Below are 16,984 nucleotides of genomic sequence, written 5' to 3'. Positions count from 1 at the left end.
TCCTCTAGTGGCTATATGATATACTTTTGTAATCCCCCATATTTTCAACTTAATTATTATTTATTTATATATTATTCTTACAAATATTTTTTTATGTCAATTTCATTGAATAAATTATTTTTATGAAAAGATTTAAGTAAACTAATATGTTTTTGACTAATTTACAAACAATTTTAACTTAATAGCCCAAAACCTCAAATTTTACTACTAATCTAATTAGGAAACCCAAGGCCCAAATAAAACCCTCAAATACCCTCACACTTCTCCTCCCTCTCACGTAAACAAAAAAAAAAAAAAGAGAACACTCTTCTTCTTCTTCTCCCTGCATTCACGAGCAGCAAACAAAAAAAAAACCCTTGAAGCTTCTGCCGCCGCACCAGCCACCTGAACCACCGGCCGCCTGCACAGCCGCACCTCCGGCCACCACCGCCTGCACAGCCGCGTCTCCCTTGCAGTTCGCCCCTTCTTCTTCCCTTTTCTTTTTTTTTTTAATTTTATTAAATTGATTTAAAGTTGTAATCTTTGTTTAATTTTTATTCTAAATGATTGTTAGTATGGTTTGATATTATACTTGGGTTGCAAAAGATTATGAATTTATGAGTTTTGACATGTTTAATTTATTATAGAAAATTTCAAATTTTGTATATGTATGAATTTAGGGTTTAAATTATTGATTTTTCATGTTTTAGGGCTTGATAACGTGTTAATCAAGTTATCTAATCATACTATGTTTAAATTACGTTAAAGTATAATTATTTTAATCATATATAAATTTTTCGATTTATTAAAGTTTCAATTTTTATGAACAAGTTGTGTTAATTTCATGTTTTTATGCTTCTAAACCTATAAAATAATTATTGTGAGTATTTTGTGATTGAAAAAGCTTTGAACTTTAAATTCTAATTTTAAAAATAATTTTCAGATTTCATACTTTTTATTTTGAAGCCTCTAATTGCATTGAATTGGTACATTATTGGGTTTTTAACACACTAACTTGCTATATAATGATTATTTCAAGTAATTATGCTTACGGGGTTATTTTATATACTTAAAACAAATTTTCAGATTTATTTACTTACTTTAAAGTTGCTGTAATTTGATATAAAACACTATATTTTCATAATTCTAACATATAAACTTAAAGTTGGGATGTTATATTATTAACTTTGATTATTGGGGACAATTTAAAGGCTTTATTTTGATGATTTAAGAGGTTTTAAAGTAGTTTAGTATTGCTGTAAATTTATTTGCTTTGGTATTGATTTATTTCTAATTGTTTGGTTTAGGAGAGGACTTTGTAGAAGGCGACTTCTAGTTTTAAAGTGGCCAACCGGATTGTTTACACAAGGTATGTACAAGTTACGAAACCTTGCTTTTAGGTGCATGTTTAAGGACGGGTCGAGAACTTAGTATCATGTATAGGATTGACTGGGTTAAATTATCTGGTTATACATTGTGAATTTCAAATGATGTGCACTAGTTTATAATGCAAGTATTATTTGTGCTCTAATTATGCAAGGTGCGCTTAAAGGCAAAGGTATGTGATTGGTGTAAAGATTAAATTATTACTCATTCATGATTATGCAAACAGGATGAGTAAAGGAGAAATACAAGTCTTGTAAGACGAGGTTAAGGTTTTGGGGTGCCTTATGCACTCAAGGTACACCGAGGTAGTAAAGGAATAATTAATAAATGTTGTTTGTCACTAATAAATCAAGAATTTAAATTGAGAATTTTCCATGTTTGATTGAATTATGTTTGGGATGTTTGTATTGTAATGTATATGAGTCATCACCAAGTCTAAACTTGTAAATCACGTAAAGTGCAAGATGGATGAGCAATAAAACTTTGGAATGGTGCACATCTGGAGTAATGACAATCAGGGGTTGGGGTACATGGGGTATTAGCCGTGTATTTTTATCGAGGCCGTCTGATCTACGAGTCTCCTATTTCAAATATTATTTTTCTAAAACTAGGAGTTAGGTGAGATCTCATACTAACTACGGTCACGGAGTCGCGCCCGTGGACGTTGGATGTTTATTGATGTTTTCGAAAGGAGGCATGGGGTTTTTCTTTTATTAATGTTCCAAATGGGACATGGGTTGGACAACCTTGTCGATCTATTGCTAAATCCAATGAAATAAATAAATGAGTCAGTTAATATCAATTAGTGAGGTCTTAATAAATTTGATAATCGAGTCATGAATTGAGTCTGTATTTAATGATGCTTGTGCTTGATTATTAGTAGCGTGTTAGATATTCTCTTAATTTATTTCGCAGCTTGTATGTACTCAGCTTTGCTGGCTGCGTGCTTTTGTGTGTGTCTTTCTTTGGTCATGGCCTTCGCCTTTCAATGACCCTGTGACGATCCAATTTTTACACTTGTAATATTGGGGAGCAGAATAACCACAGGTTCTTACACATGCAGCATTCATCAGGGTTGTGGGATCGTGAGTAGAGAGTTGGTTGTTTGCATTTTATTTCTTTTGCAAGTTTGAATTTATTTTAATTCAATTTTATTTGACACTAATTCTTTTGGGTTTGAATTTATTCGAACACTGGATTTAATCACTTACTACTTTTATTGGGTTTTGAATAAGGGCCTTAATGGTTCCAACTTGTAACACTTATTTTGATTTATTTAATTCTTTTGTTTTGAAGTTTATTTATAACTGTTTTGGTTTTCCGCTGCTAATTTCTGAGATAGCCTTAACGTTTGAACACGTGGCGGTAGCACGCCAGTAATTCTCTTGAAATTGTTCAGGTTATATACAGGTTTCTCATAGGGTTTTAAGAAAGAATTATTGGGGTGTTACAACTTCATTGGCTGGATGATATTTCTATTGGTTGGATGATATCCTCTATCGACTGGATAATATCCTCTACTAACTGGATGCTATCCTTTATTAGCTGGATAATATCCTCTATTGGCTGGATGATATCCTCTATTGGCTATATGATATCATGGTTGGATGATATCATATAGACAATAGAGGATATTATCCAGCCAATAAAAGAATATCATATGGTCAATAGAGGATATGTATAGCTTGTTTGAGGATATGTATAATTTGTTTGATAATATGTATAACAATGGTGAAACCTCCATTGAAGTGCTATAAATCAAACAACACAAATAAATTAAAATAAATCATATGGTAAATAGAGGATATGTATAGCTTGTTTGAGGATATGTAAAGTAGAATACTTAACTCATGCTATAAATCAAACAACACAAATAAATTAAAATAAACATACTAAAATCAATAATAATAACTAAAGCAAAAAATAGTGAGAAATAAAATACTGAGAATTTACAGAAATTTTGAATTGCGAATAATTAAAGCTTAAATGTTGAACAAGAGTAAAGTAGAATCTTAAAAACTAACAATAACTAAAATTGTGGAATTGAGAGTGTAAAAACGTAATAAATCAAAGTTAATTGGCTAAGGTGCCTGCTGTTTGGGTTCAAATTCCTAGATTACCTTTGAAATATTGAGTGAAATCGTGTCTTTAGAAGATTGTGGGGTTTAACTTTAGGTATTTGAAATATAGTTTTGTTATATCGGGTACACTCTATAATAGCATGAGAAATTCTCTCTCAATGAGCAATAACCAGCTTTAACCCCATCCCCCTGGAATGCTTGATCAACTTGCTAGATCGAATAAGAAACCTAAAAGGAAAATCACTCATATAATCTTTAACTGGGAGGAGAATCCAGAATCAACCATGAATAACTCTACAATGGTGATGGAAAATGTGAGGTTGCCGAATGGTCAATTAGGGAAAATTCTAGCCTTAAATCAAGAGTTGCATTAGATTAACCTACCAATCCAAGGGACTACAGCCAAATCTTTTAGGGACACGATCAGAGATATTCAGTTGGCATCCCAAGCTGATATGGACAAGCAATTCAATTTTGAAGAAGAAGAAGATGTCTCGGATGATGATGAGATGTCGGAAGGGGTTGAGGACAATGACAAATCCCCTGTCATTTTTCTTACAAAGGAGGAGAACCGTGCTATGAGGAAACCTTGGAGGAATACTCTAATTATACGCATGTTCGATGACAGCCTTGGCTACATGGGCCTTATGAAAAGATTGAAACAAAAATGGCAGTTGAAGGGTGAGTTAATTCTCAATGACATTGGCTGCAAATATTTTATAGCTAGGTTCAATAATGTCGACGATTACAACTATGTGCTTACCCAAGGACCATGGTTAATCGATGACAAATACCTAAATATTAGAAAGTGGACGCCAAATTTCATCCCGAAAGAAGCATCCATTAATGTCCTAACTACCTGGGTTAGGATCCCAAACTTGTCTGTGGAATACTGATCTAGGGCGGAGACTAGGTCGTTGAAAACTAATCTACCCTCGGTCAAAACAAAATTTGTAATCTCTCAACACACCCCTATACCAAGCATAGAGTAAGTCGAGGGTCGAACCACTAGGAATGGGAGGTGAATGCTAATGTCAAAGCTAAGCTATTTCTAAGCAATGAAGTGAGGTGTGTCTATTCTACCAATCAAACAATCGAAATGAAATCAAATTTATCAAGCACTAGGGTATGGATCCACATAAACTCGTAATTAATTCAACTAATTGGGACTGGAGATGACTAAATTGAGTGTTGTGAGGGAAAATCAATCAATTAATTAAGAGAGTATGGTAGGCTAATCTCCTAGAAGTCAAACTAGCGCCAACTACGAGAGACTCTAGCTAAGAAACTTGCAAACCTACTATATCGACAAATGTAAGCCACAAATCAATTTTCCGTATCAATGTGAACTTACAATGCAATCTAGTGTAAGTAACTAGGTTGATCACTCCTAAATTAAACACACACATGCACATAATCAATCAACCAATTTAATCACAACATCAACTCCATCAATTTCCCCCAATTAGCATAAATTCATTACTCATATATGCTTCACCATTTCCCTAGCAAGAAAACTACTCACTATTCATGGAAATCAATATCAAAACTAAACTAAACCACAAATTCGTCATCATCATATTAATCAAGAATAAACCAATTAAAAAATCAATAAACTTGAACAATTAACAAAGAAATTGAGATCAAAACTAAGATCGCATTAAAGTAAAGAAATCCTTACAAACTTGCTTCAGTTCAATGGAGAAAACACTTGGAATCATAAATCTTCAATCATCAATCAAGAACTTCTCTCTCTACAAACTAGAGTTTCTCTCTCTAAAAATCTAACCTAATTCTATTCTAATTTCGGAAAAAATTGAACTCTCCCTAAAAATAGAAAGAAAATCTATATATAGTAAAACTAACTAAGAGAAATTAGTTAAATCGTCCCCAAATAAACCCGTACAGGCGCGACCAACTTTAAGAAAGAGCGCGGCCGCGCAAATCTGGGTACGGAACAGAGACCCATATAGGCGTGCTCGCGCCACCAGGCCGCGCGGCCGCGCCATAGTCGCGCGTGCCCGCGCTTGGGAATAGGGCATCCCTCTTCCCTATCATGCCGACGCTCCTCGTGCGCTCCACTTAATGCTCTTGATAAACATAGGACCCTGCAGTTTCTAAACTCCATATTTGTGGGTTCAACACGAGAAATCATACCCCCACGGCTTGAATGCACAACTTAAGGACTTTAGGAACTTGCACTTCTCCATGCTTGAGCTTCAAATGGACAACATTAGACATCCTAATCAATGCCAAACTTGGGAAGAGGCCTCGGGAAACTTGAATAACGACCTTAACCTGAAAAATAAAGGAAAACAAGCAAATAAAAGAGAAAATAACAAAATAAACCAAGAAATGCATAAAGGAAAGAAATCCAACTAAGAAAATGCAAACTAAAAGAAAAAAGGAGTAAAATTAAGGAAAAGCTAAGTAAAAGAGCTATAGAATAACATGAAATTCACCCTAAAAAGAACCAAATTAGTGCCATAAATGACACTCATAAAATTCCCCCAAGCTAAACTTTTGCTCGTCCTCGAGCAAAACAAAGCAAGAAAGAATAAGGATGAAAGACTTATTCAAAAAGAAAAAGAAAGACATAAGACGGGAATATACACTAAGACTCACTAACGTAGGAATCACGGTTGTTTTTAGCTACAACAAGCCCTTTAAACCCCAAAGTCGCCTATGAGGACGGGTGAGGTCTCGTAAAGGTTTCCTAAGAGCTTAACCTATAACTCTCCACCAACATACATGAGGCAAACCACAAAAAGGAAAGTAAAAGAAAGAAAAACAAAATTGAAACCTTTACGAATTGGACTTTACAAAATGACCACATTTCAAATGGATAAACATCTTTCTTAAGCAAGTAGGGGTATGCACGTTTCAAGATATCCGAGGTTGATTGAAACATAGAGTATGCTAAGCATAGTAGTTATCACAATTCACCTTCATATCGTTCGATCTTACTGTGTTCTCCCTATAATATCAAATCTCCCTCTAATGAGCATCTCAATAGCTCCTCGAAGGGGCCGGAAAAGAACACATTTTTGGGCTACACGACTTCTTGACTAAGCATCCCCTCTCTTTAGGCTTTAACTCATAATGCCCTCCCTCGAAATTTGACTCAACCTCTAGGTCGAAAGGTCTTTCCCAATGGTTGTAACGTAAAGGCAAAAGGTTAGGGGTAGGCTAAAATTTTAAAATTTGGTGGTACACCTAGGTGATGAAGCAAATATTGGCCAAATCTCGACACCTAAACCAAGAAGTCACCAAACAAAAACAAACTAACACCCCCAAGCTTATTCAAAGCTATATCCAATAGCCTCGGGGTGAGGGATGGGGCACCAATCCGTAGTCCTTGTAACCTTCCAAATGTACAAGTTTGCTTTGGTGGTGCGCTCCAAAAAACGTTGATTTATCATGGCATAGATGCTTAAGAAGTGGTAAGGAGCTTTCTCCCTTTTATCATGGATTGGGACAAGTGACTCGAGCATTGCTTCATACTTCTTGCTAAGAGAAAGAATCAAAATGGTAATCATACCCCCTAATTGGATACTTCTGGAGAGATAGACACCATCTCTTATATCAATTAAACGGTCAAGCAAATGCGAAGCGAAGTCAATGACCGCTACCCCCTCTTCAAATGGCTTATCCGCTAGCCATAACCAACTCAACTCCTCTCGACAAATAGCACCAAGGGACTCCTTGGAGAAGAAAGCATATGTAAGAAGTCGACTAATATACCTCAAGGCCACATGAATAATTGTCGCCGCTTTTGAATGTTGAGGACTATATGAGTCCTCGATAGAAATATGCCTCCACCACTTGAACTCACAATAATTGTTATCACGTTGCAAAGCATCAAATGCCGGATACACAAGTGGGACATCCTCACTGGGAGTTGGAAACTTGAAGAACTCATTAAAATAGGAAAGAGGCACCGAATGATCATTGTTGAAAACTTGAAAAGAAATTCTTCGAGAAGTTTCACCTTCCAAATCCTCCTCAAGGACCTTAAGTGAAGAGAGGAATTTGAAAGTAATCCGAGAGTAGGTGGGAGCATGAAGGCTTAAGAATTCCTCTAACCCCAAGTTTCGAGCCAAAAATATCACATCATCGTCGATACCCAACGAAATAGTTGCCGACGAATCACAGAATCTAGTAGAAAAAAGTGTCCGAGTTGAAAGCTTGGCAAATCTTTCCCAATGCTCTTCCTTTGTGAACTCAATTCCATAAGTCTCTGTGATGTGGGAAGGAGGAGGAACCACCTCCCTATAGGTAGAGCATCTAGCCCTCTTAGCTCGACGGAGAGGAACCATTCTACACACATAATTGAAAAATGCTCTAGTGATTAAGGACCATGAGCCACAAGTATGCATCATGAGCAACAACATTCCAAACCATCATCAAAAACAAACTATGCACATTAACATTTCCATATCAATATAATCAAACTATAAATCCAACAAAGGTGGTGCCAAAATTATAGTATGGTGAAGCAAAATCATCAAACACAAATTCATACAATCACCAAAATTTCATCATTAACACAACAAATGAAGGAGATTGTGAGCAATATGGATACAATTAATGAGGCTATAGCCAAATCAATTTAAACACTCATGAACAACCAAGGTAGAAAATTTATCATAAGTATCAATAGAAATGAAGAAATCATACCTTAGATTGATGAGAGTTTACAAAGAAATGGAACACAAAGTACTAACAAACACAATTATGTCAAATTGCAAGCAACAAACCCCAAACCAAAAAGGTACCCAAAAATCCCAACTTTTGGAAAGAGAAAATCACAATGAAAGTGGTAGAGTGGGACTTAAGAGTAATAAGCAACTAGACGAAGTGAAAAATGGTGAAATTTCAGTAGTAAAATAATGAAGGAAAATGGTGATGATGCTTGAACAAAAACCAAGTGAAAATGAAATGAAAAGAAGAGAGAGAAAAATAGAGAAGGTCGGTGCGTTTAAGGAGCAACAACAGGGTTACGCGGCTGCGCCATAGGGCTGCGCGGCCGCTCCATAGTCGCGCGCGTCCGCGCCCTTCTGGGTGTACGATCTTCCGAATCCCTTCTCGTGAGCACATCGGTGAGTACAAGGGAAATGATCATGATGAAGGTTGAGGCAAGCAGTTTCTAAACCCCAAGAATGTGGGTTCAACACTAGATTTTCATGAACCCACCATTTGAACCCACCAAACTTCAATTTTTTAAGCATACTTCCATTTCATCAACTTGAGCACTCTCTCTTCAAAATAGGTACCAAAATTGTTGGAAATCCAATCAAAACCAACTAAAAACACAATCAAGAAAAGAAATCAAATGAGAATAGAAACAACAAAAAGAAAACAAAAATCAAGGAAAATAGAGAAAATGGTTAGAAACTCGGGTTTCCTCCCGAAAAGCGCTTGTTTAATGTCATTAGCTTGACGTTCTCCACCCTTCAAGGTGGATCATAGAGAGTCATATCATGAACAACCCCCACAAAACTCCATCATAGTAGCGCTTGAGCCTTTGACCATTGACTTTGAAAGTTCTTGAGAAAACCAAAGGAGATATTTCAACCGCACCATTAGGAAAAACCTCTTGAACAACAAAAGAACCACTCCAACGAGACATTAGCTTCCTAGGAAATAATCTCATCCTAGAATTTTAAAGGAGGACCTTGTCACCAACATTGAACTCCTTCTTCTCAATTAGTTTATCATGCACTTCCTTAGTGCGAGTCTTGTACATGCTTGCACAATCATATGCACAATCAAAGCTCTTGCCTCCGCCATTTTCTTTTGAGGGAAGAAACGGGAAAGGAATTCCTTGGTGACTTCATCCCTAGTTCTCAAAGAATTAGGCTTCACTTTTTTATCTAGCCACTCTTGAGCTCTTCCAATTAGAGAAAAAGGAAATAGCTTAAGCCTTATGAATTCTTGAGCAACCCCGTTCACCTTAATTGTGTTGCAATATTTCTCGAATTCCTTAAGATGATTTAGGGGGCTCTCATTCACTCCTCCACTATATTGCCACCTTTCAATTAAAGTTATCATTGTAGGTTTGATTTCAAAGTCACTATTCGGGATCAATAATGGAGCAATCCCGCTCTCATACTTGTATGCACCCGGAGTACCCAATTCCTTCAATGTAACCCTTGGGATATCTCCGATGTTAACTTGCACGCACAAAATCAAAGAAAAATATAAGTAACGTAACACGGCTACAAATGTAGCCAAATGAGAAAAATCTTTTTGTATTTTCGAATTTTAGTGAAAAAATAGACTCAACAACAATAGCAAACAACTACGCCATTCCCCGGCAACGGCGCCATTTTTTATCTAGGGCGGAGACTAGGTCGTTAAAAACTAATCTACCCTCGGTCAAAACAAAATTTGTAATCTCTCAACACACCCCTATACCAAGCATAGAGTAAGTCGAGGGTCAAACCATTAGGAATGGGAGGTGAATGCTAATGTCAAAGCTAAGCTATTTCGAAGCAATGAAGTGAGGTGTGTCTATTCTACCAATCAAACAATCGAAATGAAATCAAATTTATCAAGCACTAGGGTATGGTTCCACATAAACTCGTAATTAATTCAACTAATTGGGATTGGAGATGACTAAATCGAGTGTTGCGAGGGAAAATCAATTAAGCAATCAAGAGAGTATGGTAGGCTAATCTCCTAGAGGTCAAATTAGCGCCAACTATGAGAGACTCTAGCTAGGAAACTTGCAAGCCTACTCAATCGACAAATGTAAGCCACAAATCAATTTTCCGTATCAATGTGAACTTACAATGCAATCTAGTGTGAGTAACTAGGTTTATCACTCCTAAATTAAACACACACATGCACATAATCAATCAACCAATTTAATCACAACATCAACTCCATCAATTTCACCCAAATAGCATAAATCCATTACTCATATATGCTTCACCGTTTCCCAGCAAGAAAACTACTCACTATTCATGGAAATCAATATCAAAACTAAACGACAAATTCATCATCATCATATTAATCAAGAATAAACCAATTCAAAAATCAATCAACTTGAACAATTAACAAAGAAATTGAGATCAAAACGAAGATTGCATTAAAGTAAAGAAATCCTTACAAACTTGCTTCAATTCAATGGAGAAAACACTTGGAATCATCAATCTTCAATCATCAATCAAGAACTTCTCTCTCTACAAACTAGAGTTTCTCTCTCTAAAAATCTAACTTAATTCTATTCTAATTTCGGAAAAAATTGAACTCTCCCAAAAAATAGAAAGAAAATCTATATATAGTAAAACTAACTAAGAGAAATTAGTTAGATCGTTCCCAAATAAATCTGTACAGGCGCGACTAACTATAAGAGAGAGCGCGGCCGCGTAAATCTGGGTACGGAACAAAGACCCATACAGGCGCGCCCGCGCCTAAGAGAGGCGCACCCGCGCCACCAGGCTGCGCTAGGGCAGCCCTCTTCCCTATTATGCCGATGCTCCTCGTGCGCTCCACTCAATGCTCTTGATAAACAATGGTCCTTGCAGTTTCTAAACTCCATATTTGTGGGTTCAACACGAGAAATCATACCCCCACGGCTTGAATGCATATTTTAAGGACTTTAGGAACTTGCACTTCTCCATGCTTGAGCTTCAAATGGAGAACATTAGACATCCTAATCAATGACAAACTTGGGAAGAGGCCTCGGGAAACTTGGATAATGACCTTAACCTGAAAAATAAAGGAAAACAAGCAAATAAAAGAGAAAATAACAAAATAAATCAAGAAATGCATAAAGGAAAGAAATCCAACTAAGAAAATGCAAACTAAAAGAAATAAGGAGTAAAATTAAGGAAAAGCTAAGTAAAAGAGCTATAGAATAACATGAAATTCACCCTAAAAAGAACCAAATGAGTGCCATAAATGACACTCATCAAATACTTTGATAAAGAATTCCTAAAAAAATTAGAGCAAAAATAGGCAAGGTCATTAGAGTGGACAAGTCTACTACTTATGCTGAGAGGTGTCAGTTCACGAGACTGAGTGTGGAAATTGACCTTTCGAAACCTCTTCTTTCAAAATTCTGGCTCAAGGGCAAGATATGGAGAATACAATACGAAGGTATTAAAATGTTATGTTACAAATGTGGCATACTTGGACATGTTGAAGACTAGTGTGCCTCGAAACATCCCTTAGATAATATGGTGATTGATTATGTTAATGGTCAGTTGGATGGGGTGGAGCAGCCTCAATAAGAAGCTAAAGAAAGGTCGGATGAGGTGGCCGAATGACTATGGGGATTGGATGCTAGTCAAGGAACCGGGTCACAGAAGGAACCTGAGAGCGGAAAAAGTAGGGTTGGGTCAAGGAAAGGAAGGGCAAAATCCGGATAAAAATCAAAGTTAAACTCTTCCTAAAAATGCTACCAAATTACCAAATCATATCGAAGGCAGGAAATCAAATTTCGAGGTATTGGCTTCGATGAATACGGGTGAAGATAATGTTTTAGAGGAGGTCGTAGGGAAAGATAACCAAGCTTATTCTATAATTTGGGAAGTGATCAAACTAATAAAGATTTGATTTTATCTTTCTCAATCAAAGATACTAATATCCTCACAATTAACTTTGGGGACCAATCACAGCAATTTCGCGAAGTTATCCCCAAGCCTCCCTTTAATTTTAGTAAAAAAGATCAAGAAAATCGAGGAGGTAGAAAATTTACCTACAAGAAAAAAGATTCCTCTAAAGGAACTAAGGCAAGTTCTCAAATTAATGTTCCACTAACCCCTATCACGAATAATTTTACTCCAAAAACAACAAGTCAAGCTCCAAAAATCGTTATCCCAGAAGGAAAAGAAAACTCACACACTGTCTTTACATAGGCTACTTCACAAAGAAATACAGAGGACATTCGAGAGGTTGTAGAAGTTGCTTCGAATGATGTCACACCCAAGGAAATCACACATATTTCCTCCACCTTCAGATGTAATCCAGCTATTGATCCCGACAGACAAAACTCTCTTCGTGGGATAAACAATGAAGAGGCCATATTTGGCCATTGCCGACCCCCTGACGAATGTATTGGAGGTGAGGATCGAATCATGGGAGGAACTGATCCCATAACCGATGGAACTGGTAGTTTATCTACGGATCCCAAATAAAGCTAGTCGCCTAATGAGATTAATCTCAAGTGCTTATGTAAGTTCATTACCTTCTACTCCTACTTTAATAGAAAACGCCATGCCAAATTTAGCTCCAAACTCTCTGCCTATTTTATTCATGGTATGGAATGTACAAGGGGCGGGTAGTCGTGCTTTTATTAGCTCTTTGGAAGAAGTAATTAGAAATAATAAACCTACTGTATTTGCTCTAATTGAGACTCACATGGATGGTCAACAAGCTGAAAGAATTGCTACCATATGTAATTATAATGGTCACACTAGAGTCGATGCTCAATGCTTTAGTGGTGGAATTTGGATTTTCTGGAAACCGGACTTAGTGACTGTCGAACCAATTTTTAAACACAATAAATTCATTACTATATACATAAAGTGTGTAGGGGAGGAGCCATGGTATTTCACGGTCGTGTATGCTAGTTCCGACTCTATGAAAACACAAGATTTATGGAATGAGTTAAGGGATTTTGCCTTGACTCATAACAAACCTTGGATGGGAGCCGGAGATTTTAATGATACTCGGTTCTCTTATGAAAGAAGTACCAGTTTTCCCGAGACTTCAAGACGCGCAGCTCGATTTAATGAATGGGTATAAGATATGGGACTTTTGAAAATTGAATTTCGTGGTCCTAACCATACATGGTCGAGAGGTAATTCGGTCCAAACCTTTACTAGTGCAAGTCTTGATAGAGCCCTATGCAATGGTGAGTGGAGTTTACGTTTTGCTAATGCTGCTGCCAAGAACCTTCCTGCCATCCAATCGAATCCTTGTCCGCTTCTAATTTCCCCTAATGGTTTTGCTCCAATAGCTTCAATAAACAAGTCGTTCAAGTTTCAAGCAGCTTGGTTAACTCATGAGCACTTTTGAGATTTTATTGAAGAGAAATGGAGTAAATCAGAACCCCTTGTGCTGCAACTTAAGAAAGTAGCAAATGATCTTCAACAATGGAATAAAGAGGTATTCCATAATATTTTTTTAGAAAAGAGGAACCTCCTTGCTCGTATTAAAGGTGTTCAACGTTGCCTAAATGAACAAAATCCCGGGATTTAATCAAGCTTGAGTCCAAACTCCACAATGAGTTAGATGATTTACTTGAACAGGATGAATTGCTTTGGTACCAAAAATCAAGAGTAGAATGGATTCGTGATGGAGACCGAAATACATCGTTTTCCATCTAAGTACTATTGCTAGAAGATGGAGGAGCAATATCACCGCAATAAAGAACCAACCGAACGTAGCTGGATATATGATAAACAACAAATTCAAGATAATATTGTGTCTTATTTTAAGACCTTGTTCGAAGATGAAGGAGGTAGTTGGAAACCTACCATCAGATGTCTTCCCCGAATTTACTACTAAGGACTGGAATTTACTTTCTAGGCCGTTTGCTAGATGTGAAGTTGAGAAAGTTGTGTTCAAAATGGGTGCTATGAAAGCCTCGGATCTGGATGGTTTCCAAGCTCTATTTTATCAAAAGCATTGGGATCTTGTTGCTGAAAACGTGTATAAGGTGGCTCTTGATGATGCTTTGAATGGAAAGGGGCTCCCGAAAAATTTAAATGATACTTTCATTGTGCTTATTCTAAAAGTGAATAATATGGAGTTAGCAGCTCACTTCCGGCCTATTAGTCTCTGTAATGTGGCTTACAAAATAATTACAAAGTCTATTGTGAATCGGATCAAACCTTTGATGCCCCACTTGACCTCTTGCACTCAAACGTGTTTCGTTTTAGGGAGACAAATTACTGATAATATTGTTATAGTACAGGAGGTGATTCATACTATGAGAAATAAAAAAGGAGGAAAAGGTCTCATGGCAATAAAAATTGAATTCAAAAAGGCGTATGACCGCTTGAAGTGGGATTTAATTCGGGACACCTTATATGACATTCATTTCCCCCCTCTCATTGCGGAATTAATTATGGAATGTATTACAACCTCTTAAATGCAAGTGCTCTGGAATGGTGAGCCAACTTAATCTTTCAAGCCGGGGCGTGGGATTTGACAAGGCCATCCTTTATCCCCATATAATTTTGGTTCTGTTTATGGAGAAATTGAATCAACTTATTGAAGAATCTATAATTCAAAACCAATTCAAAACCTCTAGAAACCCATTTTTTCTAGTAGGAATGGTCCCAATCTTTCTAATCTATGCTTTGTCGATGATATTATTTTGTTCGCCGAGGCCACTGTTGATCAGACAATGGTTATCCAAGAATGTTTGGCTCGTTTTTGCACAAATTCAGGCCAAAAAGTCAGTTACCCGAAATCACGTGTGTATTTCTCGAATAATATGCATAATAAAGACACTACTAGTATTTGTCATGCTCTTGGCATCAATGAAACAGATGATTTTGGGACATATCATGGTATGCCTACTCTTACAAGCAGAGTAACACGAGACACCTTTGCCTATATTTGTGAAAAAATTGACCGTCGCCTTGCAGGATGGAAATCTAAATATATTTCATTGGCGGGTAGGATCAATTTAGCAAAAACAACTCTCATTACAATGAGTTTGTATGCTATGAAAACAACAAATATTCCCCGCTCAATTTGTGATGATATTAATAAGCGCACAAGACGCTTTATATGGGGAGGAGATGAAGAGAAGAGAGGAATTCACTTGCTATCGTGGGACTGACTTCAACAGCCTAATGAAAAAAGGAGGATTGGCCATCATGCTAGACAGACAAACGTTGTATTCTTAAGCAAATTGGGTTGGTGTGTACTTACAGAACCTAATGCTTTATGGTCCCGTGTTTTAAGGGCCAAATATTGTAAGGGCCGCTGTGACATAGACATATTTGAGCCTAAATCAAATATGTCAAATGTTTGGAGGGTATTTCGGAGAATGCAAAATTCATTAGTGAAGGCTTAAGAGTGGTTGTGAGTAATGGAGCTACAACATGATTTTTGGATCACAATTGGGCTCTTAATAAACCATTGAGGGCTTTGGCTCTTAGTGAGATCCCGAAACAAATAGATGGTGTAATAGTTGAAGAGTTATGGGACACTGAAACAGGTTGGAAGTGGGAGCTATTTGCCGAGCTGCTGCCTGGGGATGTTTTGCGTCTCATTGAAGCTCATGTCTTGAGAAAGGACCCTACCACAAGGGACTTAATGTATTGGGGTGGCTCTGCTCAAGGAAAATTCACTATCAAATCTGCTATGTAGATTATTCGAAAGGAAGATGAAATAGGTAATGACAGCACATGGAATTTAATCTGGAAGCTTAAAGTTCAGCAACGAGCAAGAGTTTTCTTATGGCTAGTGATGCATGATAGGATCATGACTAATGCCAATAGAGTGAAGCGGATCCTTTCTAACAACCGTGGCGAGTGAACTGCAATAATTATTAGGAGACATCATTGCATGCCCTTCGTGATTGTAGAAAAACAAGAGATATCTGGAGACAAGTAGGTGGTCCTACTGCAGCTCTTAATTTCTTTACAGTCACCTTGCAACAGTGGATAGCTAGGAATGTTAAGGTCCAAACAAGGAATGATCTTTCACCCAAAATCTGACTTACATACTTCAATATTACACTTTGGCGGATATGGAGATGGCGTAATAATGTTGTTTTTGGAAAAGAAAATGAAAATCCAATTGATGTAGGACAATTTCTGCTTGCAAAATTTAAGGAAGCCTGGAGGGTTCTAGGGGATGCACAAAGCAGCACATATAATTCCTTGAGAGCTAGGCATGAAGAATACATCAAATGGATGGCTCCTACTACTAGCTGGCTTTCCCTGAATACTGATGGGGCTTCCAAGGGGTCACCTGGACTTGCAGGTGGAGGAGGTTTAATTAGGGATGCTTCTAACAAAATGTTACATGCATACTCCATTAAAATGGGGAATTGTGATGCTTTTATGGCTGAACTTAATGCTATAGAATATGGGTTGGAGCTGGCACAACGCATGAGAGTAGGAAAGTTACAACTCCAGATCGATAACCAGTGTGCATAGCCACACTCAATAATCAAGTCATCAACCGAGGTCAAAGGTATCATATCACTCAAAGATGTAAGTAGCTGATTGAAGATGAGTCTTAGCAAGTGCAAATCTTTCATGTGTATCGAAAAGCAAACAGGGCGGCGGATTAGCTAGCAAACCATGGGGTCGCTCAGAACAACAACATTGAGTTGATTCAATTCCCTCCTATCGGTTTAGGACTTAATATTCATGAGGATAGTTTAGGGGTGGCTTTGCCATGTTTAATCCTGTTTAGTTTTTTAATTTCCCAGGCCTTTCCCCTTTTTCGCACCAAAAAAAGAAGAAGATTGTGGGCTTAATTGGTACTCCAATTAGGCCTGACAATGCTACTCCAATGAAGGAAAAGGTGAATTATGTCCAATTTCTAGTTAAAAT

This window comes from Chenopodium album, chromosome 1, assembly GCF_948465745.1.
Source record: "Chenopodium album chromosome 1, dcCheAlbu1.1, whole genome shotgun sequence".
NCBI lineage: Eukaryota > Viridiplantae > Streptophyta > Magnoliopsida > Caryophyllales > Amaranthaceae > Chenopodium > Chenopodium album.
Note: the sequence above shows the minus strand (reverse complement) of the source record.